The 24,853-nt window shown below is 39.3% G+C and overlaps 4 non-coding genes across 4 annotated transcripts; all 4 read right to left on the reverse strand.

Moving 5' to 3' along the window:
• Positions 1–14,855: 14,855 nt before the first annotated feature.
• LOC113192474 (small nucleolar RNA SNORD115) lies at positions 14,856–14,931 on the reverse strand. The gene has a single exon (XR_003302022.1). It is a non-coding gene; the product is annotated as a small nucleolar RNA SNORD115 (small nucleolar RNA).
• A 1,744-nt stretch (positions 14,932–16,675) lies between these two features.
• Positions 16,676–16,751, reverse strand: LOC113192468 (small nucleolar RNA SNORD115). Its single transcript, XR_003302017.1, has one exon. It is a non-coding gene; the product is annotated as a small nucleolar RNA SNORD115 (small nucleolar RNA).
• Positions 16,752–20,491: 3,740 nt separating this feature from the next.
• Positions 20,492–20,571, reverse strand: LOC113192473 (small nucleolar RNA SNORD115). The gene has a single exon (XR_003302021.1). It is a non-coding gene; the product is annotated as a small nucleolar RNA SNORD115 (small nucleolar RNA).
• Positions 20,572–24,575: 4,004 nt separating this feature from the next.
• On the reverse strand, positions 24,576–24,642 carry LOC113192475 (small nucleolar RNA SNORD115). The gene has a single exon (XR_003302023.1). It is a non-coding gene; the product is annotated as a small nucleolar RNA SNORD115 (small nucleolar RNA).
• Positions 24,643–24,853: the final 211 nt, after the last annotated feature.

Consider the following 24,853-nt stretch of genomic DNA (forward strand, 5'->3'; position numbering starts at 1 on the left):
AGACAAGCACCCTTCTAACAAGTAAGCATTTCCATAGCCAGGCTTATTTTGTACAGATTTATGTACTGTGTTATGCATGAAAAGCAGTAAACATACAGTACACATTTTCTTTAGTATCTGAATAATGAAACTTGCATGTGAAATAAATGATCTTGGATCACTCTAGTAAAATTAGACAACCTGTTAGGAAATTTTAAAAAACCTTAAGTCAACTAAATTTAAAGAGATAAATTAGACATCAGAATAATATATTGTATGATTATAGTACAAGTAAGGTTAGAAACATCAAAGTTCTGAATGTGAGAAAGATAAAAAATCAATGTTTACCACACTTAAATTTCATAATGAAATTATTTTCACCAAACAAAACGGTAAAAAAGTCAGTAACTAAAAATTATCAAAGGAATAATTATCTTTTGAAGTTACTTCAAAAGAGATTTTTAGGAAAGATGGTGGACTGAGATGGACATCATTACCCTGAGTACATGTATGAAGACATGAATGGTGTGACTCTACTTTGTGTACAATCAGAGACATGAAAATTTGTGCTCTATATGTATACTATGAATTGAAATGCATTTTGCTGTCATGTATAACAAATTAAAATAAATAAAAATTTAAAAAGGGATTTTTATTTTTTTTATGGTTTCAATTTTCTTTTTCTTTTTTTATTGTTGGTTGTTCAAAACATTACATAGTTCTTGATATATCATATTTCACACTTTGATTCAAGTGGGTTATGAACTCCCATTTTTACCCCGTATACAGATTGCAGAATCACATCAGTTACACTTCCATTGATTTACATATTGCCATACTAGTGTCTGTTGTATTCTGCTGCCTTTCCTATCCTCTGCTATCCCCCCTCCCCTCCCCTCCCCTCCCCTCTTCTCTCTCTACCCCCTCTACTGTAATTCATTTCTCCCCCTTGTATTATTTTTCCCTTTCCCCTCACTTCCTCTTGTATGTAATTTTGTATAACCCTGAGGGTCTCCTTCCATTTCCATGCAATTTCCCTTCTCTCTCCCTTTCCCTCCCACCTCTTATCCCTGTTTAATGTTAATCTTCTTCTCATGCTCTTCGTCCCTACTCTGTTCTTAGTTACTCTCCTTATATCAAGAAGACATTTGGCATTTGTTTTTTAGGGATTGGCTAGCTTCACTTAGCATAATCTGCTCTAATGCCATACATTTCCCTCCAAATTCTATGATTTTGACATTTTTTAATGCAGAGTAATACTCCATTGTGTAAAAATGCCACATTTTTTTTCCATTCATCTATTGAAGGGCATCTAGGTTGGTTCCACAGTCTTGCTATTGTGAATTGTGGTGCTATGAACATCGATGTAGCAATGTCCCTGTAGCATGCTCTAAAAAGGGATTTTTAAGAAGAGAAGGAACAATGATGAAGTTTCACCATCCATTAAGGGTATTCATGAGGAAAAAAATATGTCTATCATAAAAATAATCTCCTTTGAGCCTCTGAACTCATAAACTTTGAAGTTCTGACATCATTGACCACTGAATACACAGAATTTTAAAAGCATGAAAGTAGCTGCTCACCTCTTTTCTCTGAAGTCAATAACTTATTCTAGCTTTGACCTATAGCAAAATTGAAAGAAAATAAATCAGATCAGAAAAGTACCACATCAATTAAAAATTAAAATCGAAGCACAATGTTGGTTCTATTATAATTATTTATGTATCATACAGGAATCCCAGCATTTCTAGTCTTTGCCACGAACTCACAGTTGCTTAACTTTTTGTCACATTTGTCATTTCATTATTCACTTGTTTCCTCCCTAAATTATTTATTCTAAAAATAGCTAATACTCTCTGAGAAGTTATTCAATAAGTGACAAAGCAGTTGTTTCTTAACTAAGAAATTCTAAATTTGTATTCAAATATTTTATGAAAATATCCTACGATATAGGAAGGAAGGAAGAAAGGAAAGGAGGAAGGAAGGAAAGATGGAAGGAAGGATAGGAGGAAGGAAGGAAAGACGGAAGGAAGGAAGAATGGTGGTGGGTACTTGATAGTGGTATTATAGGATCATCAAAGAGCTAGTTCTGAAAGTGTTGTTTGTCCTTTTAGAGAGTCATTCAGCTGGAACTTAATGTCCTCAGATATTTGTGCTTATCATCAATCCAGACCAATCTACTACCAATAAATAAGCATTCCTCATACCATACTAATACTCCTATTGGTTTATCCTCAGCATGCAGAGTATTTCTATAAATAATAAGTGAGACAGCACTTGTCTCTTTAATAGGAAATTCTAAACCTATAGTCAACCAGTAAAGATTTTATGAAAATACCCTGAGATGTAAAAAAAAAATTATAAGAGAATAGGTGGACATTTGACTTGACTTTTGGGTAGATAACTATAATGGCAACTCTAGAAGTTTCTCAGGACCCTTTAGTCTAGACTAATACATGAATTTATACTGCAGTGGGACAGTTATCAATACTGATATATTTACTTAATATATTAGAAACAAAGAATCACAAGTTAACTATGAACTTGGGTTATATCATTTAGAAGATTATTAGAGCATGTTACAATATACCTGATAGCAGTACAAAATGATACTTCTTTCATCTGATCGGTTTAAATCAATCCAGGGAAGTTTATGTTCATACTAGGATCAAAGGATCATTACCCCACACCATTGTTTTATCTGACTAGGAGCAACTTTATTTCAACACAATCTATGTTCAGGCCAACCAATTCTGTTTCATGAATTGTTGCCTTTATTAACCTGAAAATGCTCTCAAATATCTGAATTTTTTTATGAAACTCTGTCCTCATTACTATAGTATAAAATATATGTCCTTCCAGAAGCTGTGTAAAATATTCAAAAAATAGAAGTAAATATATAGGGATACTACATATAAAATATTAACTACTACATCCATCAAAGGAATAATTATGAATAATTGTTATTTGTTAAACAAAAATTCAAATTATATTTAAAAAGTTGTTACAAATCAAAATCTATCAAGAGAGAAAAGTATATTAAGATCCAAGATAACTTATGACATGAGTTATGCAGAAAGAATGTAGAACTCTTTCTTAAATACCCTGAGCATTTAGTATAGACACCAAATTGGCCATCCCTTTAGTGTAGGACTATGCTAATTCTAGACTAAAAAATAATGTAGATGTGTCCAACAAAACATGACATTGGGCTCTTTCGTCTTTCCATGTCACCATTATGGAATGCTTTGATGTCTTGGCTGATACCGATAATACTCCTAAGAGAGGAAAACACCAGTTTCTTATTAGGCTGTGCTACAAAGTTATTGCCTGGTTTCTAACTGGGATGATGAAGCATGGTTACATTAGTGAATTCGAAATCATTGATGCTCACAGAGATGGGGAAATTGTTGTGAACATCACAGATAGATTAAACAAGTATGGAGTAATTGGTCATAGATTTTTATGTGCAACTAAATGATCTAGAAAAATGGCAAAAGAATCTGTTCTCATCCCATCAGTTTGGTTTCTTTGTACTAATGACCTCAGCTGGCATAATGGGCCACAAAGATGTAGGAGGGAAAATCCTGGGTTTCTTTTTGTAGGAATGTAATTCAAATAAAATTCCTCAATGGAAGTTGAGAGCCACAGCCAAAGGGGCCCCAGCAAACTTCCAGCTGCCAGCAAACTTCCAGCTGCCGGCTGATGATTGGCTCACAGTGACCCCAGCAACATCTAGCTGATTGGCTCCTCTGCAGTCATGTTCATTGGGCTGTTTCCCTGCCCTTCAAGCTGCCAGCTGATGATTGGCTCACAGTGGCCCCAGCAACATCTAGCTGATTGGCTCCTCTGCAGTCATGTTCATTGGGCTGTTTCCCTGCCCTTCAAGCTGCCAGCTGATGATTGGCTCACAGTGGCCCCAGCAACATCTAGCTGATTGGCTCCTCTGCGGTCATGTTCATTGGGCTGTTTCCCTGCCCTTCAGACTACGGAACTGCTCATTGGGGGACTTCTTTGGCTCCGCCCACGCGACCTAGCCAATCGGCCTCAAGAGCAGGAGGATTGGGGGAGGTGGTGGTGGGTGTGTGAGAGAGGCGTGTGGAAGCCGGTGGTGGCAGTTGGGCTCTGAGGGTTTTTCCTGAGGAGCTGTTTTGTTTGGCGTTTGTAGTTTTAAAAATAAAGTTTGTTTCTTTTGACAAGTGGCTCCTGAATTGTGCCCAGCCAGACTGTGGCATTTGGTGGCTCCCACGGGGAGCGACTGAGGGTAAGTAAACTGCTCGCCCCTGAGGGCAGGGCGAGAGGATGGGTAGCCATTCTAAGTTTACTCTTTTGTTTTGCTTCATTTTTGTTTTAAGTTGCCTGTCCCTGGAGATGAGTGAGACGGAAGAAAAACCGCTCACATCTGAGGAAAAACTATTTGCGTCTGAGGAACAGATAGGGAGAAAGGAAGGATGGACATTTCAGTCCCTGGAGATGAGTGAGACGGAAGAAAAACCGCTCACATTTGAGGAAAAACTATTTACGTCTGAGGAACAGATAGGGAGAAAGGACGGATGCACATGTCAGGAGGATAGAAAGGCTATAATGAAATTTTGTTGTTCCATTTTTATTGGATTCTGTCTCGGTTTGCTTTGGTGTTATCTTGCTGGGTTGTATTATAGTAGAAATACGGGATCAGCAATTAGTAAAAAACAAACCGAAAGAGTGTTAAGTAAATTGTTAGACGAAGGAGGCATCCCAGTAAAATCAAGAGCAGTCAGAGCATACGTTGATACAATACAAAAATATAGCCCATGGCTTTTTAAGGAGGAGTTGTTAGATATATCACAATGGAACCATCATGGTGAAGATTTAAAAAGAATAGAAAAGTACAACCCAGGGACTCTGCCAGTTGGCACATTGACATTGTGGGCGAACGTATCTGGTTTGCTTAGTCCAAAGCCTTCAGTTCAGACAAAGGTAGAGGAAGGAAGTTTAGAGCAGCAAAAGCCATCAGGGGAAAAGTTACAACAGGAGACTGTTAATAACATCTTTCTATTAGAGAGTGAAAGTCTCCAACCAACAGCACCACCTCCATATGCTAGGAGGCTCCCAACCCCCGCAGTTGATAGTTGGGATCCTGAGACAGGATCTCAAGTATGCCCTGTATTTGAGGTAGGAGGGCAGCGAATTCACCAGGGTTTATTTTACAAAACAGTGAAGGAGCTAAAAGAGGCTGTAACAACCTATGGTCCTCAAGCACCCTTCACTGTAAGCTTGATCGAATCCATTACCAACTTAAATATGACGCCAGCAGATTGGGCTAATATGTGTAAAGCTGTGCTAACTGGAGGACAATACCTGTTATGGAAGGTTGCTAATGAGGAATTTTGCAAGGAGACGGCTATGGGAAATGCAGCAGCTGGTTATCCTCAGAGAAATCTAGATATGTTGTTAGGAAAGGGACCTTATGAGGATCGGCAGCAACAACTTGCATATGATCCTGGTGTATACGCACAAATTGCTGTAGATGCACTTAAGGCATGGAAGACTTTACAAGGACATGGAGGTTTACAAGGTCAATTATCTAAGATAATACAAGGAGCTAATGAACCTTATGCTGAATTTGTAGATAGGCTTATTCAAACAGCTACCAGAGTTTTTGGGAATACAGAACAAGCAATGCCATTAATAAAACAACTGGCTTATGATCAAGCGAATCGTTGGTGCAGAGATATCATTAGACCATGGAAACAGGAAGATTTAAACAAATATATTAAATTGTGTAGAGACATTAATGAACAAGAGCAAGTCATGGCAGCTGCAGTAAAACAGGCTTTAGATGCCAGAGACATTAATGAACAAGGGCAAATTGTGGCAGCTGCAGTAAAACAGGCTTTAGATGCCAGAGACATTAATGAACAAGGGCAAATTGTGGCAGCTGCAGTAAAACAGGCTTTAGATGCCAGAGACATTAATGAACAAGGGCAAATTGTGGCAGCTGCAGTAAAACAGGCTTTAGATGCCGGGCCAAGAACATGCTACAATTGTCAACAAGCAGGACATTTTAAAAGGAATTGCCCCATAGGAGGAGGGTTTAACAATACTAGGTATCAAAGGAATAGAATACCGGGTATTTGCCCACGATGCCGTAGAGGGAGACATTGGGCTAATGAATGCCGTTCTCAAACCACCATAGAGGGTACTCCATTATCAAAAAACGAGCAAGGACAAGGTTTTTATCCACAATATCGTGGACAAAGGCATCGGGCTCCGTTGCCAAAAAACGGACAGGGGGCCCCAATGCTCCGGGGCCCCAAACCACAAATATACGGAGCTCTGGAGGAACCCAGCAACCCCAGCAACCCCATCAGGGTAGTGCCCAGGGCATCAGATCCCTCGTCAGACAGACTAGAGGGAGCGCAGGGTTGGACATCTGCGCCTCCGTCAAATCAGTACTAACTCCAGAGATGGGAGTTCAAATCATTCCCACAGGGGTGAAAGGACCTCTTCCCAAAGGAACAGTAGGCTTATTATTGGGACGCAGCTCTTCTACTCTAAAAGGACTTTTGATAAGTCCTGGAGTAATTGATCCCGATTATGAAGGTGAAATAAAAATTATAGCCAGTTCTCCAAAGGGTATATCAGTAATTTCACCAGGAGATAGAATAGCACAGTTACTAATAATACCATGCCTACATGATAAATTTTCCAGTCATGCTGTAGAAAGAGGTTCCAAGGGATTAGGCTCCACAGGTGTAGATTGGGCTATGCTTTCTTTAAATTTAGATTCTCGCCCCATGCTAAAACTAAATATTCAAGGACATGAATTTAATGGGTTAATGGATACAGGTGCAGACCTTAGCATTATCTCTCGTCAAGAATGGCCAAAACATTGGCCATTACAACAAGCCACTCAAACGCTTCGAGGCCTAGGAGTGGCGAATAATCCCGATAAAAGTGCAATGGTATTAGATTGGAAGGATCCTGAAGGATGTGAAGGAACTATACAGCCATATGTATTGGATCATCTTCCTGTAAATTTATGGGGACGAGATGTCTTAGATCAATTAGGTTTAACATTAACAAATAATATCAATCAAAATGCACCCACTATTATGGCTAGACAAGGTTTTAGGAAAGGAAAAAGATTAGAAAAACAAGAACAAGGTATAGCAGCACCAATACAAATAAATCAAGGAACAGACAGACATGGGTTGGATTTTCACAAAGGGCCACTGAGACAATAAAAATTACCTGGAAATCAGAAAGACCAGTATGGGTTCCTCAGTGGCCCTTGACTAAAGAAAAGATACAAGTAGCCCATGATCTGGTCAAACAACAATTAGTGGAAGGACATATACAACCTTCTGTATCTCCCCATAATACTCCCATTTTTGTCATCAAAAAGAAATCTGGTAAATGGAGATTATTGCAAGATTTAAGAGCCATTAATAATGAAATGGTCATTATGGGACCTGCTCAATCGGGGATTCCTCAGTTGTCTGCTTTGCCAAAAACTTGGTATGTTTTAGTTATAGATATTAAAGATTGTTTTTTTTCAATTCCAATTCATCCTGAGGATAGTCCACGTTTTGCATTTACTATCCCTGCACTAAATCATGAAGGTCCTGATCAGAGATATGAATGGAAAGTACTCCCTCAAGGGATGGCTAACAGCCCAACTATGTATCAAATTTATGTTAACAAAGTAATCCAGCCACTTAGAAATCAAAATCCTGAGCTACAAATATTTCACTATATGGATGACATATTATTAGCACACAAAGCTAAAAACACATTGCTAGAATGTTATGCCACACTTACAAACTTATTAAAAAATTATAATCTAGAGATAGCAATAGATAAAGTACAATTAAATTTTCCAATTAATTATTTGGGAGTTCTATTATCCTCAACCATGGTCCGTCCACCAAAAATTCAAATACGAGTAGATCAACTCAAATCACTTAATGACTTTCAAAAGTTATTAGGAGACATAAATTGGATAAGGCCTTATCTAGGTATTCCAACAGGAGAGTTGGGACCTTTATTTGATATCCTAAAAGGTCCATCAGATCCAAATTCACCCCGAATGTTGACGCCTGAAGCAAGAAAGGCATTAAAAATCATTGAAACATATATGGAAAATATGCATTTGGATAGAATTGATATAAGTTTGCCTTTATTATTTATTGTACTATCAACAAAAAATATTCCTACAGGAGTATTTTGGCAAGAAGGTCCATTATTATGGATACATTTATCTTATTCTCCTAACACTATTCTTACTAGGTATCCTGAGGCTGTAGGACAATTAATACTCAAAGGAATAAAAACAGCAAAGGCAGTGTTTGGAATTTCTCCTAATAAAATTATCACTCCATATACTATGAATCAAATTGATGAATTAGCTAATGAGTTAAATACTTGGGCAATAATCATGTGCAAATCTAATGTTTCATTTGATAACCACTTACCATCTAATCCTTTATTGTCTTTTTGGTCATTGCATCCTGTAATTTTTCCAAAAATGACAAGAAAAACACCTATCATGAATGCTCCAAATATATTCACTGATGGGTCAAATAATGGTACAGCAGCAATAGTTACACCTGATCGAACTTTTACATTTTTAGTACCCAAACAATCAGCTCAAAAGGTAGAGCTTAATGCAGTATTACAAACTTTTGTGATGTTTAAAGATTCTGTATTTAATTTATTTTCTGATAGTCAGTATATAGTTAATGCTATAGTATCCCTTGAAGATGCTGGTAGGATTTCCCCTTCTTCTACTGTTTTTTCTTTGTTTTCCACTATACAAAGTTTAATCTGGGACAGAAAAGATCCATTCTTTATAGGACATATCAGGGCACATACAGGATTGCCTGGAGCCCTTAGTTTGGGCAATGATTTAGCAGATAAAACTACACATGACGTACATATTTTCTCTATACTAGAAGAAGCTATAAATTTTCATAAAAGGTTCCATGTCAATGCTAATACTTTACAAAAGCGTTTTAAAATAACTAAGGAGCAAGCTAGACAAATAATAAAACAATGTCAAAATTGTGTGACCTTTTTACCACAAGTTAATCTTGGAGTCAATCCTAGAGGATTGATACCTAACCATATTTGGCAGATGGACGTCACACACTTGCCAGAATTTGGAAAATTAAAATATTTGCATGTTACAGTTGATACTTCTTCTGGATTTTTGATGGGCTCCCTTCATGCCGGAGAAAAAACTAAAGATGTTATAGCTCATTGCTTACAAAATTTTGCTACTGTGGGCATTCCAAAACAGTTAAAAACAGATAATGCCCCTGGTTATACGTCTACTTCTTTTAAACAATTTTGTTCATCATTTGGCATTACTCATATAACAGGAATCCCATACAATCCACAGGGACAAGGCATAGTTGAAAGAGCTCATCAAACTATTAAAATGTACTTATTAAAGCAAAAAGACGGAATTGGGAAGGCGTATATATTCCCCAAAGATAAACTTAAAATAACCCTTTTTACTCTAAACTTTTTAAATTTGGATTCATCAGGACTTAGTGCTGCAGAAAGGCATATGTGTCCAAAAAATGTACATAAGCCCAAGGTACTTTGGAAAGATATTCTAACAGGACAATGGAAAGGTCCTGACCCAGTAATTGTCTGGAGTCGGGGGTCTGTTTGTGTGTTTCCACAGGAAGAACAGCAGCCGATTTGGATTCCAGAGAGATTAACCAAGGTCCTGACCCAGTGATTGTCTGGAGTCGGGGGCCTGTTTATATGTTTCCACAGGAAGAACAGCATCCGATTTGGATTCCGGAGAGATTAACTAAAATCCTGACCCAGTGATTGTCTGGAGTCGGGGGTCTGTTTGTGTGTTTCCACAGGGAGAACAGCAGCCAATTTGGATTCCAGAGAGATTAACTAAAGCGAATTCTACAGACCAAAAAGAAGATGATTTGGCTCAAATCAATAATAGCTGATATCCAAAACTCCAATTTGGCTATCCTTACATCTGCGACAGAACCAGGATGCTTTTTTCAATATCTGTTTTATTATTGCCCTTTCCCATATCATGAAGTTCTATTTTGTTTTTTGAGCTCATACAGACCTAGGTTAATGTTTTGCTGATCAGTTCTATTTGTTTTCTTTTTTAACTATTGAGTTTTTAAACATTGCAATGGAGATTTCACCTGTAAAAAGTTATAAGGCCTTTACTATTATGTTATGTGTTGTATGTATTATATTATGTGTGCACACTTGTGTTTTGTGTTATATGTTTGAATGTACATATGTCCATATATCATATATGATTGAGCGCTCATAAAAAAAAAATGGATCCAAAATTTTTTTTTATTCACGTGATTTAAATGGTTTAATTTAAATTGGGTAAATAACTGTTAAGAAGGTTAACAGATCTGCTTGTTTACTTTCACCTATTCTTTTCATTATATTTAATAATTCTTTTCAAAATAATGTAAATTGTTAAGAAAATTGTTTTCTTTTAGTGCCTTCTAGAATGTTACACAATTATTAATATTAACCATTATTGCCAAAATTCCTATCTTCACCCCAGTGCCAGTGAAGATAATGTAAATTGTTAAGAAAATTGTTTTCTTTTAGTGCCTTCTAGAATGTTACACAATTATTAATATTAACTATTATTGCCAAAATTCCTATCTTCATCCCAGTGCCAGTGAAGATAATGTAAATTGTTAAGAAAATTGTTTTCTTTTAGTGCCTTCTGGAATGTTACACAATGTTTTCTTTAGCCATTATTGCCAGAATTCCTATCTTCATCCCTGTGCCAGTGAAGACAAAGATAAAACTAATCTACAGTTTCTGCAATAGCCATCACTGAACCGCTTACAGAACTTGCCTAAACTATGTGTCACTTGTATGCATTGTAAACTCACTTGTATGCATTGTGAACTATCTGTTGGTGCAGCGACTTGTGGTAGTGTTGGAGTATTTATTTGGTATATCTTCCTCCCTTCTGCTTGTAATGATCGTTCAGCTATTTGGGGGCCAACAGAGGTGAGGCAAAGAACCTCACCCCCCCGCTGGTACCTCTCCACAGGTGTGGCTGTATACTGGACCGGTAGTCAATGACGGGTAAGATCCAATTACAATGGTACCAACCTAAGACAGGAGGCTGACGCCCTGAGGTCAGCTCATCCGAAGACGGGTAAGGACCATATGTAGTATTGGACAACCTAAGGCAGGCACGGTCCCTAAGCCACATGCTTGTTGTTTAAACAGAGAGGGGGAGATGTTGAGAGCCACAGCCAAAGGGGCCCCAGCAAACTTCCAGCTGCCAGCAAACTTCCAGCTGCCGGCTGATGATTGGCTCACAGTGACCCCAGCAACATCTAGCTGATTGGCTCCTCTGCAGTCATGTTCATTGGGCTGTTTCCCTGCCCTTCAAGCTGCCAGCTGATGATTGGCTCACAGTGGCCCCAGCAACATCTAGCTGATTGGCTCCTCTGCAGTCATGTTCATTGGGCTGTTTCCCTGCCCTTCAAGCTGCCAGCTGATGATTGGCTCACAGTGGCCCCAGCAACATCTAGCTGATTGGCTCCTCTGCGGTCATGTTCATTGGGCTGTTTCCCTGCCCTTCAGACTACGGAACTGCTCATTGGGGGACTTCTTTGGCTCCGCCCACGCGACCTAGCCAATCGGCCTCAAGAGCAGGAGGATTGGGGGAGGTGGTGGTGGGTGTGTGAGAGAGGCGTGTGGAAGCCGGTGGTGGCAGTTGGGCTCTGAGGGTTTTTCCTGAGGAGCTGTTTTGTTTGGCGTTTGTAGTTTTAAAAATAAAGTTTGTTTCTTTTGACAAGTGGCTCCTGAATTGTGCCCAGCCAGACTGTGGCAGAAAAAAGCAAGATTTTTGAAAAGTCAAAAATAATGGAGGGGTATAGTAATAATTCTAGCAAAATGTCTGCTCCAAATGTTACCAAATAGTTTTTACAATGTTATGGTCTGTATGTAAGGTATCCTCCAAAAGCACATGTATGAAACAATGCAGGAAAGTTTAGAGGTGAAATTACTGGGTTATGAGAATCTTTTTTTTTTAAGAGAGAGTGAGAGAGGGGGGAGAGAGAGAGAGAGAGAGAGAGAGAGAGAGAGAGAGAGAGAGAATTTTTAATATTTATTTTTTAGTTCTTGGCGGACACAACATCTTTGTTGGTATGTGGTGCTGAGGATCGAACCCGGGCGGCACGTATGCCAGGCGAGCGCGCTACCGCTTGAGCCACATCCCCAGCCCGGTTATGAGAATCTTAACACAATCAGTGAATTAATCCTGTGACAGGGAATAACTGGTTAATAACTGTAGGCAGATAAGCTGTGGCTAGAGGAGGTGGGTCCCTGGGGGTGTGCCTTTGAGATATATATTTTGTTCTTGTTGAATGGAGCTCTTTCTCTGCTTCCTGGTACCATGTTCCCAGCTGCTTTCCTCGGCCACACACTTTTGCCATGATGTTCTGCTTTATCTCAGGCCCTGAGGAAGGTAGTCAGTCATCTATGGACTGAGACCTCTGAACCTTGAGTCCTTACATAGTCTTTTCCTCCTTTAAATGTTCTTGTTAGGTTTTTTTGGTCACAGCTGCAAAACAGCTGACTAAAACACACAGGTACAAAACTTTTTGCAAAGGTACATCTCAACATTACTTAAAGACAGAACATACAAGAATTTAAAAGTAACTGAGTAAAAAGAAATAAAGCAACAGACCCAACGCCATGTCCACACACCCAACAGAAGTTGAAGAGCACTTTGAGGGACCTGCAGGATAGTGCAGTGACTCTAGAAATTAGTCTTCTCCACATATAAGCCATGGAAACCCTGCACATAAATGACGTGGACAGACTGAATCTCTGACTACTGGAAGGAGACTTTAAGTTATACTAGATGTAAACAGTCAGATGGCCCAGTGCAAGATTTAAAGAATCAGACTTAATTTAAAGAGGTAAGCATGATTTTAAAGGATACAATTTAGAGTCAGTCTTCTAAATGTATACTTCCAGGGAAGGAAAAATGCAAGGGGGAAATTATTCCCTTTGGGTATCATTTGGTAAAGGGGAAAAGATAAAAAGGGAGAAATTTTATATCCTGTAAAACAAAACAAAACAAAAATACCCACAAAATCAGGAACCATAACCCCTTCCCCTCTTCAAATAAATTAACTAAGCCCACTACAAAGACAAGGGCCACCTGGTTTATGCCATCAATGTCCTCAAGAAAATATAAGGTCTTATCATTGAAACAAACCATTGAAACAAACCATCTACATACATTCATTCACTTTTTCTGAGAATACCTACTATAATGGTATTGTTAAACCATGATTGAAGTTGACAGGAAACAAGACAGGTACTTGGATGTGTCAGCTGTACTGGTGTCAACAAGCCAAAACTGGTCTTCATTACCTAAGGAAAGAAGAGCAAGATCAAGAGGAAAATATGTATGGCTCATGCATGCTATTTCTTAATGGAGATATTTGCTTTATACTGAAAAATTATCCACTATAGATGCTATAGAATAAAGGCTAAATATAAAATTGCTTGAATTTGGAGAACCTATAAAGTTGTTTAAGGCAGAAACAAGAACTTTAATTGATCAACCTTATTTACATATGAATGGAAGCTATATTAATAGTTATTGATTTTATCTATTGCTTGTAATTTATCATATAATGATCTTAGTGGAGCCACATAACACTCAGTTAAAAATATAGCTGACTACTCATAACTGCATTTCATTTTATGAATAAATTGAAATATATATTAGAATTCAAACATATAGCCATTATGTCATTGTCTTTATGTTCTGAGTCATTAATGAACCAGAAACATTTTCATCCTGACATACATTTGGGGTTAATACATTAACATCTGTATTTAGATCAAATGAATATTAGACCTTTGAATTGTACTTATAATCATAAAACTTGTCAACTTTCTATCAGTGCAATTTCAGTGAAAAAATAATTTTTTTTTCAAGAATACTATCAAGCCTACAAGTTACTCACTGAGAAGAATAACCTATAATGGTAATTGTCTTGCCTCAACAAATGGCCATGATTATCCCAAGGGTCTTATTAACATTTGACTTTACTCATAGCACATACACACTTTCATTATAATGAAAATACAGGAACTTGGGAGATAAAAATTAGGAACCAATGTGTTCATCAGTTTATCCAATTTCAATTTTTTTGAAGAAACATTAATGAAACTCATTTTCTTACCCTAGTTGCAAGGGTCTTCAGTGACAGGCAATCCATCAGTGATCAAAAAATATCCCAACACTGTTAAAATTCAGTACTAATATTTTTTCTATTAGTGTATTGAGACCCCAAATAACTATAACACACTGAGCATAATTCCAACATATGATATTTCCCAACCTTCCATAAAAGCAATTATAGATAAATGTAAGAATTTTCTCATGTTTCAATCATTGTGAAGATGATATACCCTATAAACCTTGATATATATATATCCTATAATGATATTATATACCCTATAATGATATACTGTCTAAATGAATAAATAATTATTATAGAGGTGAGTCTTCACTAATCCAATGGTCTAATTTGGAATTTTTTAGCCAGCAAAGGTAGCCTTTCACCTCTGCTCAGTAGAATAGTGCCAGAAGGACTCACTGAAACATGAGATGAGAGAGAAAAAAGCCAATATCTTAGTGCCAAATATTCAAGAAAATTTGGAATTATAGAAAACTTGATCATAATTTGACTTAGAAGCATTTAGAAAAAATGTATTTAGAATGAAAACGAGTTTCACAGGAGACTTCATCATTGGAAACCCAAAATAAAATTCTCATGAAAAGAAACCAAAAAATCCAAAAGTCTTATCTCACAATTCTCACCTAAGCTGGGCCTCAGCATAATCCAAATGAGCCTGACTTTTGAGCCATCACTTTTGTTCAAGATAACATATCATCATTGAGCAAAGTCATGGCACTCATATATTTAGGTGTAATATACTTACCAGAAATGGATCTTTAAACACTGGTACTATAGTCAACCAGATGCCACATATTTACTGTCAGACACTTTGGTGGTACAAATTGCCCCATGAGTACAACAGTGTAAAAAATTCCTTCCTTAGTAGTCTTTTTCTAGGAGATAGGAATAAGAACATAGTCAAAGGGAAGCATTACATCTCTTATGTATATATGGCACCTGACAGCTACTTCTAATTTTATAAGACTGATATGTTTGATACTCCAAATATGAACTACTATAAAAGCTACAGAACATTGATTGGCCACTTACAGTAAGGACAAAGCAAATAGGTTTCATGTGTTTTGATCTTAGGTTTTCATGTCAAGGAATGATTTACCTACAGATGAAATATTACTTTCATCACTTGGTTACATATGCAAGTACCTATATTAGTAATTATATTAGTAATACTGGCATCATATATAACATATGTATACCTTTTATTGAATATAGTGAAACTACATAAGACTCAGAATGTGAAAATAGGACTTAAGACTAATCATTGCTTTCAATTTCAGTAAATGGTGGCTTATATACAGTATAGATTAGGTATCTGTGGGTTTTGCATCCATAATTAAAATACCCATGGACTGTGTACTATGTAGTTAGGCCAACGATGGTTGCATCTGTATTGAAAATGTACCAACTCTTTTGTTGTATTGTTATCATTCCCTAAGCAATATAGTATAATAACTATTTACATATAAAACTAAATTGTTATATAAGCATTTATATTGTATTAGGTACTGTAAATGATTCAGAGATGATTTAAAATATACAGGAGGGTTGCATTATATGCAGATAGTATACCATTTTATATAAGGAGCTTGAGCATCCGCAGATTCTGGTGTCTACATGGGATCCTGGAATCAATTTCCTGTAGTTATGGAGGAATGACTGTGCCTCAGTCTCAAACAATTCTCTGAAATTGCAAAGTCTTTCAGTTGTAAATAGTGCTCAATGATCCAAAAACATTATAATACCATAGTAATCCACAGAATAGAATAAGAGAAACAGATTGTTAATTTGTGCATATAGAATCACTGAAGAGATAATTGCAATGAATTACAAAACATCCTATCTTCAAATCAAAATCAAAGCATGTTTTGTTTAGGTGGAAAGAGTTTAATGAGTATTCATCAGTCACTCATTGGGAAGAACAGGTTATCATTCATTTTGCATAAATGAATGCATGGAATGTCTTCTTTCTTTTATTCCTTCCTCCCTCCCCGCCCTTTCTTTTTTTGAGATGGGGTCTTGTTATTCTGCCCAGAGTTCAAGTGATTCTCCTGCCTCAGTCTCCTGAGTAGCTAGGACTACAAGACTTGTGCCACGAGGCCTGGCTATAATCATTTCAAAGGCTAGACTTCAATAGTCAAATAGTCTACCTGTTAATCTTTAATCACTATGGAAGAATTCATATCTAATGCATGTAATGGCATTTCTTTTCTGGATGAACACTCTGAAGCACACAAGGAGGAAAAATAAGCTAAAACATCCAATTTATGAGAAATAAAAATAAAGATATGAAGATCAGAATAAAGGAATATGAATATTCTCTATGAAACAAAGAGAGGCAGGTAAAACAAGATACACTTCAAAGTTTCTTCATTCTTATCCTGAAATGAATACCCCTCTCCAAATCTAATTACTTCTTACACCTTGTTGCCAGGATTTTTGCCTATTTTGAGCCTTAGCATAGTCCCATTGAGCATGATTTTTACATCATCATGTCTCCTTAAGATATTCTCTACACATATATCCACTTTGCTTTGTAAACACCTACCAGAATGGCATCCTGAAACCATGGTTCAAAGGGACAGGAGACTCATTAGATTCACTGCAGCATACCTGAGTGGCAGGAGTTGACAAAGCAGGTTCTTGCTCAGTAGTCCTTATCTAGGAGGACAAGAATGGGTAAACAGCAATAGAACTGAAAATTTCAGTGAGAAGTGAAGATACCATCAAGCGCGCCAATTAGGCATTGAGGAGAACCAATAATGAATTCATGAATTGGAGATCTGGTTAGCATCATTTTCATATTAGAAACAACTGTCATAATTTTTAACATGTACCTTCAATATTCTGAAAATAATAATGTCTCATGATACTCAGGAGCTGAAAATTTGGCATTGTTTTGGTCATCAAATTATTAAATTTTAGTTTCATAGGCATACTGGATCTCCTCCATTACCATAGTCCTACATTCATGGGGAATTTATCAGTGATCTCATGTCCAAAGCATAACATTTCATACTTGGCCCTCAAAAGTTCATGTCAACCACACAATGCAAAATGCATTTACTTCATCTCCAAGAATCCCGTAGTCTTAACAGTTGAAAAATCCAAATCCAAGGTCTTCGCCTCTGAGACTCAAGGCAAATTCTTGACTGTGAGCTCTTGTAATACATCTTATAACTGTAAGATATATATTCAATATACAGTGGCACAGAGTAAACATTCCAATTTCAATAGGAGGAATAAGGACATGGAAAGAAGGGATGGGGTCCAACCAAAACTGAAACCCAGCCAGGCAAAAAGGTAGTGCAACTCCACCTAAAGCCTCTAGGACACATAGCTGTGAGATGTGCTCTCTAAAGAACTCCAGCAGAGCAAGGGCTCCTGGCTGTTTTGACATTGCTAATTACAGCATGCACATAGACTCTCTTTTAGCCTGGCTTCCTCCACAGTCAGAAGCTTTCCTTAGCAGATGGTCCGTCCTTGTTACTGGCATCTCTTAATTCCTGGGTATCCATTCAGACTTTGACTTTACAGCTTCACCCATCACTTTCTCCACAGCAGCCTGCAGGGACTCTGATCCTGTTACACTTTGCCTGGCCTTACAAGACTTCCTTTGAAATATCAATGGAAGCTCCCACAACACCTTAATTCCAGCATTCTGCACTCCTGAAGAACCAAAACCATGTGGATTATGCCAAAGTCTACTGCCGACTCATGCAATATCTGGGCCACCTAGAATCACAGCTACAGCAGCTTCTTGGTGCCTGGGCAGCTCAATATACTGGATGAAAAACTTTCTAGGCCCCTTGGTGAAAGCAGGGCACTTCCATAATCTATTCTCCAAGGAATTTTTCTTTCAAGACTCTTGAACCTGCAATAGATATGGTCTTACAAATTACTGAGATGCTGTCAAGGCATCTTCCTATTATCTCTGTGTAAAGTAATTAGCAAATCTTTATTGGTTGTGATCACTTTAACAACCACATCTTCCTTGGCCTCAGTTTTATACAAACTTTTCTAGCTAAACTCAAGTTTTTACAATCTTGCATTTCTATGTTCTGCCCTGGAAACTCACAGTAAACCTGGTTAAAATGTTGTCAGTAACATAAATTAATTTGTTCATCATCTTTAAATTCAGGCTCAAACAACGTCTCAAGACACGGGTAAACTATAGGTAAGTTTTTTTTTTTTTTTTTTTTTTGCCAGATATAACATGAATGGCCTTTATTTAGTCCCAACCAAGTTCCCCTTTCCTGATGAAACCTTATGAACACAGGTCACATTTCTATCAGAATTATGGTATTCTGAGCCAAACTGAGTCACCTTTTAGGCTATTCATAAAATGTCTGAGACCTTCTACAGGCTTTATCTCCAAACCTTTTAAATTCCTCTGCAAACTGACTCCAAAGGATTGTGAACTGTATGGTCAGGTTAGTTACAACAGGGACCCAACTTCTTGGTACCAATTTTTGTATTAATCAGATTTGGGTCACTGTAAAAAAAAACCTGTCAAGAGAAACATAGAGGAGGGAAATTTTTAGTACTCACAGTTCAGATAATCACTCCAAGGATAATACAGTCCATTAAACGTAGTTACAGGTAAGGAAGAATTTGACTGTAGAAGGGCAAGCTGGATGAGTAAACATCCATTATGGCAGCCAGGCATCAAGGAGAGAAGGAAAAAGAAAAAGATATATAAGGAAGATGAGCACTTACAGGGAAGACAACTAATAATCTACTTCTTGCAGGAACATTTCAATTAGGTACAGTTACAATCCAATCAAACCATTAAGACTAGGAAGAACTGGGGCTGGGGTTGTAACTCGGAGGCAGAGCACTCACCTAGCATGAATGAGGTACTGGGTTCAATCCTCAGCACCATATAAAAATAAAATAAAGATATTGTGTCCACCTATAGCTAAAAAATAAATATTTTGGGGCTGGGGCTAGAGCTCAGTGATAGAGCACTTGCCTTGCACGTGTGAGGCTCTGGGTTCGATCCCCAGCACCACATAAAAATAAATAAAAGTGAAGATATTGTGTTCATCTACAATTTTAAAAAATTTAAAAAAATATTATTTAAAAAAGACTAGAAAGAACTGATGACTTTATGTCACTCAAATATAAAACAAAAGACCTCCAAATATTCTACCATTAAAAAAGAGATATTGGGAGACACATCCTACACAAAGTATGACAGTAAGAATGCACATATAAAATGGGGAAAAAACAATAACAACACAACACATGCACAGAAAGACAGGAAAAACCTTGACAAAAGATCTAACTTGAACTTCAAATAAGAGATCAAAGAGGGCAATTGGCTGCAGCTGAACACTTAACAATTGCTGCTGGGCTCATGTTTCCATCCTATCAGCAAAAGTATTCAAGGCACATGACCACAGCCAAACACCCACATGTGCCTCTGTACTACATCCCATGGAATCTCTCTAAACCTCCTCCTGTACCCATAAATTGAATACAGACCATGCCCTTTACCCCACCCCTCATCATCCCTGCCCATTATCATGCATGCCCCCCTGGATGCCTGGCACTCCAGAATTTGCCCAGTCCCTCTGATCAGGGGTAAGTTCATTCATGCCTTTATCCTCCCAGCCCCCAGGGACAGATGCCCCATAGGCACATACTGCTGCCATGAAACCAGTGGCAGTGACCTGTAGCCAACAAGTCCCTCCTCTGGCCCGGTGACTGCAGTTGCCTAATTGGGAACATACTTGTCCATCCCTTCACATCAACATCTATGATTAGCCTCTGCCCCATCACCATGAAGGGTCAAGAAGAGAAAGTGACCTTTAGCAGGGAAATCCCCAAATGGCAACCCTCCTGGACAAGGCATCTCAGGGTAGCCAGTGGCCATGGTAAAGGCCTCCACCAATTTTGACCCAGGCTTCACACTTCATTCCTCCTAGCAGCAGCAATATAGCCCCATGACCCTGGCCATCTGCTCACCTGTGCCTGGCCTGTCAGAGGCATCCATCTGCTCTGCTTCTCTCACTGGAAGGGAAAAGGAGGACAAAGGAGCTGAGCAAAAGCTTGGCTCTGGGACTTGTCATGTGCCCAGAGTAGCCAGTGCCCACATTCTGAGTATGGAGTTTTGGGGCCTGACTGAGAAGCACCTCCAAAGGCTTGGGCCTCCTGGGATGCCTGGTGGGGCCTTTAGGTCTATGGCCCCCATTGTGACCACTCTCTTTAAGAGGGACATAGCAATACCCAGATCCTTTTCCACCAATGTCCCCTAGCCTGGGCTTCATCATAATCCTATTGAGCATGATTTTTATGTCTTTATCTCTTTTCAAGACAATAAAGGTATCATCATCAACCTAAACCTAGATGGTCCTCTCCCCATACATCCTCTCACTGGCACTGGCACCTGGATTGGCTTACCAAGATGGATACGCCAGGTCAGTGTGCCAAGGGGCCTTGAGGATTGGCAAAGTCAGGGCTAGGCTGCTGCCAGGAGGATCAAGGCGTTCTTTCTGTCGGGAGCATGACCTGGATGAAAGAGGAAAACAGCTGAGGAGGGGGAAGGATGCCAGCCTTGGGGCAGGCTCACACAGTCATTTCCTATATGGACCCCAGTGTTCCATCCCCAAAGGTGACCCCTATCTGCAGCTGTGACCACCAGTCCTGCAAGCCCAGTGTCTAAAGGTGCACTTGTGGGTCCCTGGGAACAAGGGACAGGATGAGATGCCTATGACCCCATGGATTCAGCATTCCACTGCCCCCTCCTGTATCAAGGAGTCCCAGCAGGGTCTGATAGCTAGACTAGGCTCTGGGCCCAAGGCACACTTACCATCAAGCTGCCCTTACAGGAGTCTTTGTGCATTGGCCAGCATGTGGGAGAATCACGCATCCTTCCCTTGAGTGCATGGGTCCAAAAAGACACCTCTTCTGCCACAGTCCCAAGAACACTGAACTGCATAACCTGGAGCCACTTCCTTCCTTGGTACAGCCCCACAGTGTGTTGCTCCCTGGCCCCAGGCACAGACCCTATGTCAATGGGAGCCCACCAGGAAGCTAAACCCTTCCCCTGGGCCCCATTCTTTCAGACTGGAGTTGAGCTTGGGTCTCCAAAGAACAACAGTCCATTTTTCTAGGAGACTTTTGACCACACACCTTCCTGGGGTACCCTTAGGATAATGCCCTGGCACCCAGAAATGCCAGTGATAAGGCGCTAAACAAAGGCAGGCTTGAAGGAAGACATGGAGAGGATACAGGAGTCCAAGCTAGGTCCCCTGCATGTTCAGCAGTCCCTGAGCCCCCTCATCATCCTTGACTGCTACCATGCTGTGCCCCCTGGATACCCTGGCACTCTAGAAGTTGGCCAGTCCTTCCCATCAGTGGGAAGCCCATTCATGCCCTTCATCCTCCCAAACCCCGGGGGCCTGATGCCCCATAGGCACACAGCATTGCCATGAAGCCAATGGAACCCTGTAGCCAATTAGTCCCTCCTCTGGCCCAGGAAAAATGGAGACCTGGGTTCCAGGGAGCTCTGCCCTTTACTTCAACTTCTCTGATGAGCATCTATCCTGTCACCATTGCTCCTCAAGAAAGGAAGGTGACCTGGAGCAAGGAGATCCCCAAATGGCTTCCTTCCTGAACAAAGGATCTCAGGGTTGTCTTCACCTTGGCTTGAGGCCTCCACCTTTGCCTCCTGGCTTCACCCTTTGCTCTCCCCTGCAGTAGTGATTCAGCCCCATAACCCCAGTCATCGGCTCAACTTTGCCTGTGGAGGAAGAGGGGCCAGCCTCCTCTGCTGGTCTCCTTGGAAAGCAAAAGGAGGGCAAAGGAGCTGAGCAAGAGGTAGCCCTGGAACTTTCTTGTGGGAAGAGTAGCAAGTACCCTGAGCTTGGAACTTTTGTGCCTGATTGAGGAGCATCTCCACCAGCTTGGACTACCTGGGATTCCTGGTGGGACTTCCAGGTCTGTTGCCCCCAGTGTGGCTGCCCCTAGAGGGACATAGTGATGCTTGAGTTCCCTTGTTATTTTCTTTCAGCACATTACTTGAACCTGACTCTCTGTCTCATTCTATGGTTTTAAGCATTTGTCTTATTGAGGATAATTTTTCTTATGGTCTTATTTTCTTACTAAGAGTTCGTATATTTCTCATTGCTACACTACTTTTTTGGCTATAAAATTAAGAATTAGTTATATTTGTTGATGTGTACCATGTTCTACTTTTCACTTTAGTTCATATAAATCTAAAATTAGGGTTTTTTTTGTGTGTGTAAGATGTAGAACTGTCTTGTTTTTGTTTTTCTGTGCTGTGGATCAAACCCATATGCTAATAATGCATGCTAGGCCATCATCATACCCCTGAGCTACAAATTCAGCCTATAGGAGTACCATTTTTTACAAGTGAATATGATTTCTTTTAGCTGTGTTTGTTCTATGTATTTTCCCAATGGAGGGAGGTGATGAGGTAATCTAAAAAGTGACCTAATTTGGATGCTGGTTTTCACCAGCATACCAGAGCATGTAACTTTTGCACACTTGGAGCCTTTTCTGGTTTTGGTTGACTCTTATGCCCTCATTGCCATACCATGTGTCATAGCATAATCTGATACAGGAGATATGGAGTGTTTCACCTTCAGGTGCAAGATACAACTTGGATTGAGAGAGAAGGCATAGGTGTGAACAAAGAATGGCTCAGTCTTTCAGGGAAAAATGTTCGGATATTATGATAATTCCTTTAAGGAGTTTCTTTAATTTGGAAGACTCTTTAGTATCTCTTGGCATTGCCTCATAGCTGGCATTCATGATTGATCTGGTTAAGAATGGGAAGGAGGCAGATTTCATACATTGTAAGATTGGGGATTCAGGAAAAGCTTTTTGAAATTTTTTTTTAGTTGTTGATAGACTTTTATTTTATTTATTTATATGTGGTACTGAGAATTGAACTCAGTGCTCCACACATGCCAGGCAAGTGTGCTATCTCTGAGCCACAGCCACAGCCCATCAGGAAAAGTCTTTGTAATAAGAGATTTTGAATAGAGGCCTGATTGTTTATCTGTCATTGTTCATCTGTCTGGCCTCTGTCTCATACCAAGTCTAGTGTACATGGTTCTCTTCCAGTGATTCTATGTACACTGAAAGGTATTCTTGTGCATCTCCACAGTCTCAAATCTGATATCCCAATTCAATGAATAGTGCTCATACCTAGGTAGTATTTCAAACCACAGAACTCAGAAATCTCTGCTGTGGCCCCTGAACCATCTTCTTTCTTGGGATCATCCTCATCTATTTTCTGTACACATCTCAGACACAGAGCAAAGCCAAAATATGGAAACCATGATGAATGTTTCTTCCTTCACCTGAAATAAGATTCTTCCAGCCTGTGGAGGAACCCATGGTTCAGAATCAGTCTTAACATCATCATGAGGAATTTAGCCAACATTCATATTTCTTCCTGACCAGCACATTGCCTTGGGTCACTCCAAGTATAAGGGCTGTTTTTCAGAGGGATGCTTGATCTTGACTCAGAGAATGTGGACACACAAAGTGCTTTCTTGGAGGGTGAGGCCCTTCCTATAGCATCTTTCTCAACCTCAGCCAATTGATTCAACATTACCTCCATCCCTTGATGCTTCATGGTGACCATTACCTACCCCACTTCTCAACACAATCTGCCTAATCATGGCTGTGTGTAGGGCCAATTCCTGAATCTTAGTACCGCATCTCTGAGGACTGGATCCATCATGGGCAAAAGTTCTTTCAAGACACTGATGATCTCCTAATTTCCCTTTGCCCCACTCAGACCTAGTGGCAGTATTGGGTGGACCGAAACCTACACTCAGGAGGGTAATGCTTGCCATGTGTTTTTGTGAAGAAACCAATTTTCTCTTGACTTGACTTCCTTCACCATTGCAAGTTATTATTGAAAGTAATATGTGGGGTGAGGTACAGAAATTATGTCTATTAATCGGAATTTATCCCCACGTTGTGATTCAGGTTGTCTAATGAATCCATCCTTATGGCCCTAAAGGTGGCCTTCATGACTTCCAACTCCATAGCTTAATGGCTCATGACTCCTGAAATCCACTCACTTATGACCACTGAGGCAGTGGTGCCAATCTTGGTAGCCCATCTCACTAAAAGTCAGCATAATTAGTGAAAATGAGCTGAGTGAGGGGCAGCAAATATTTTTGGAGTTCTAGTTTCTTGGGTATACACCAATTCTTCTGAATGAGTTTTATTGGTTCATTTAGATCACCTGGAAAGAGGTCCTTTGAATATCTCGAGGTTCCTTTCAAATTCACTTGCCCTGAGTGTCAAAATATTCATTCCAATATCCTCTTTCAGAATTTTCACTTAGTCTGCTCTTTTGTGTAATCCTATTTAGCATTATTTTAAAGTCACTACCTCTTTTTAAAACAATATAAATTAACATCATCTACTCAGCCCAAGGTTCCTCCTTTATCCACATGCATTCTCTTTGACCTGGACATGCTTATCCTTGGTTATTCAAAAGTCATGTTTCTTCTTTTATTTTGGTACTGGAGTTTGAGTTTGAACCCAGGGTACTTTGCCACTGAGTTATATCCCCAGCACTCCCCCCCCCTTATTTTTTTAAGAGAGAGAGAGAGAGAGAGAGAGAGAGAGAG

The sequence above is a fragment of the Urocitellus parryii genome, chromosome 6 (genome assembly GCF_045843805.1).
Source record: "Urocitellus parryii isolate mUroPar1 chromosome 6, mUroPar1.hap1, whole genome shotgun sequence".
Lineage (NCBI taxonomy): Eukaryota > Metazoa > Chordata > Mammalia > Rodentia > Sciuridae > Urocitellus > Urocitellus parryii.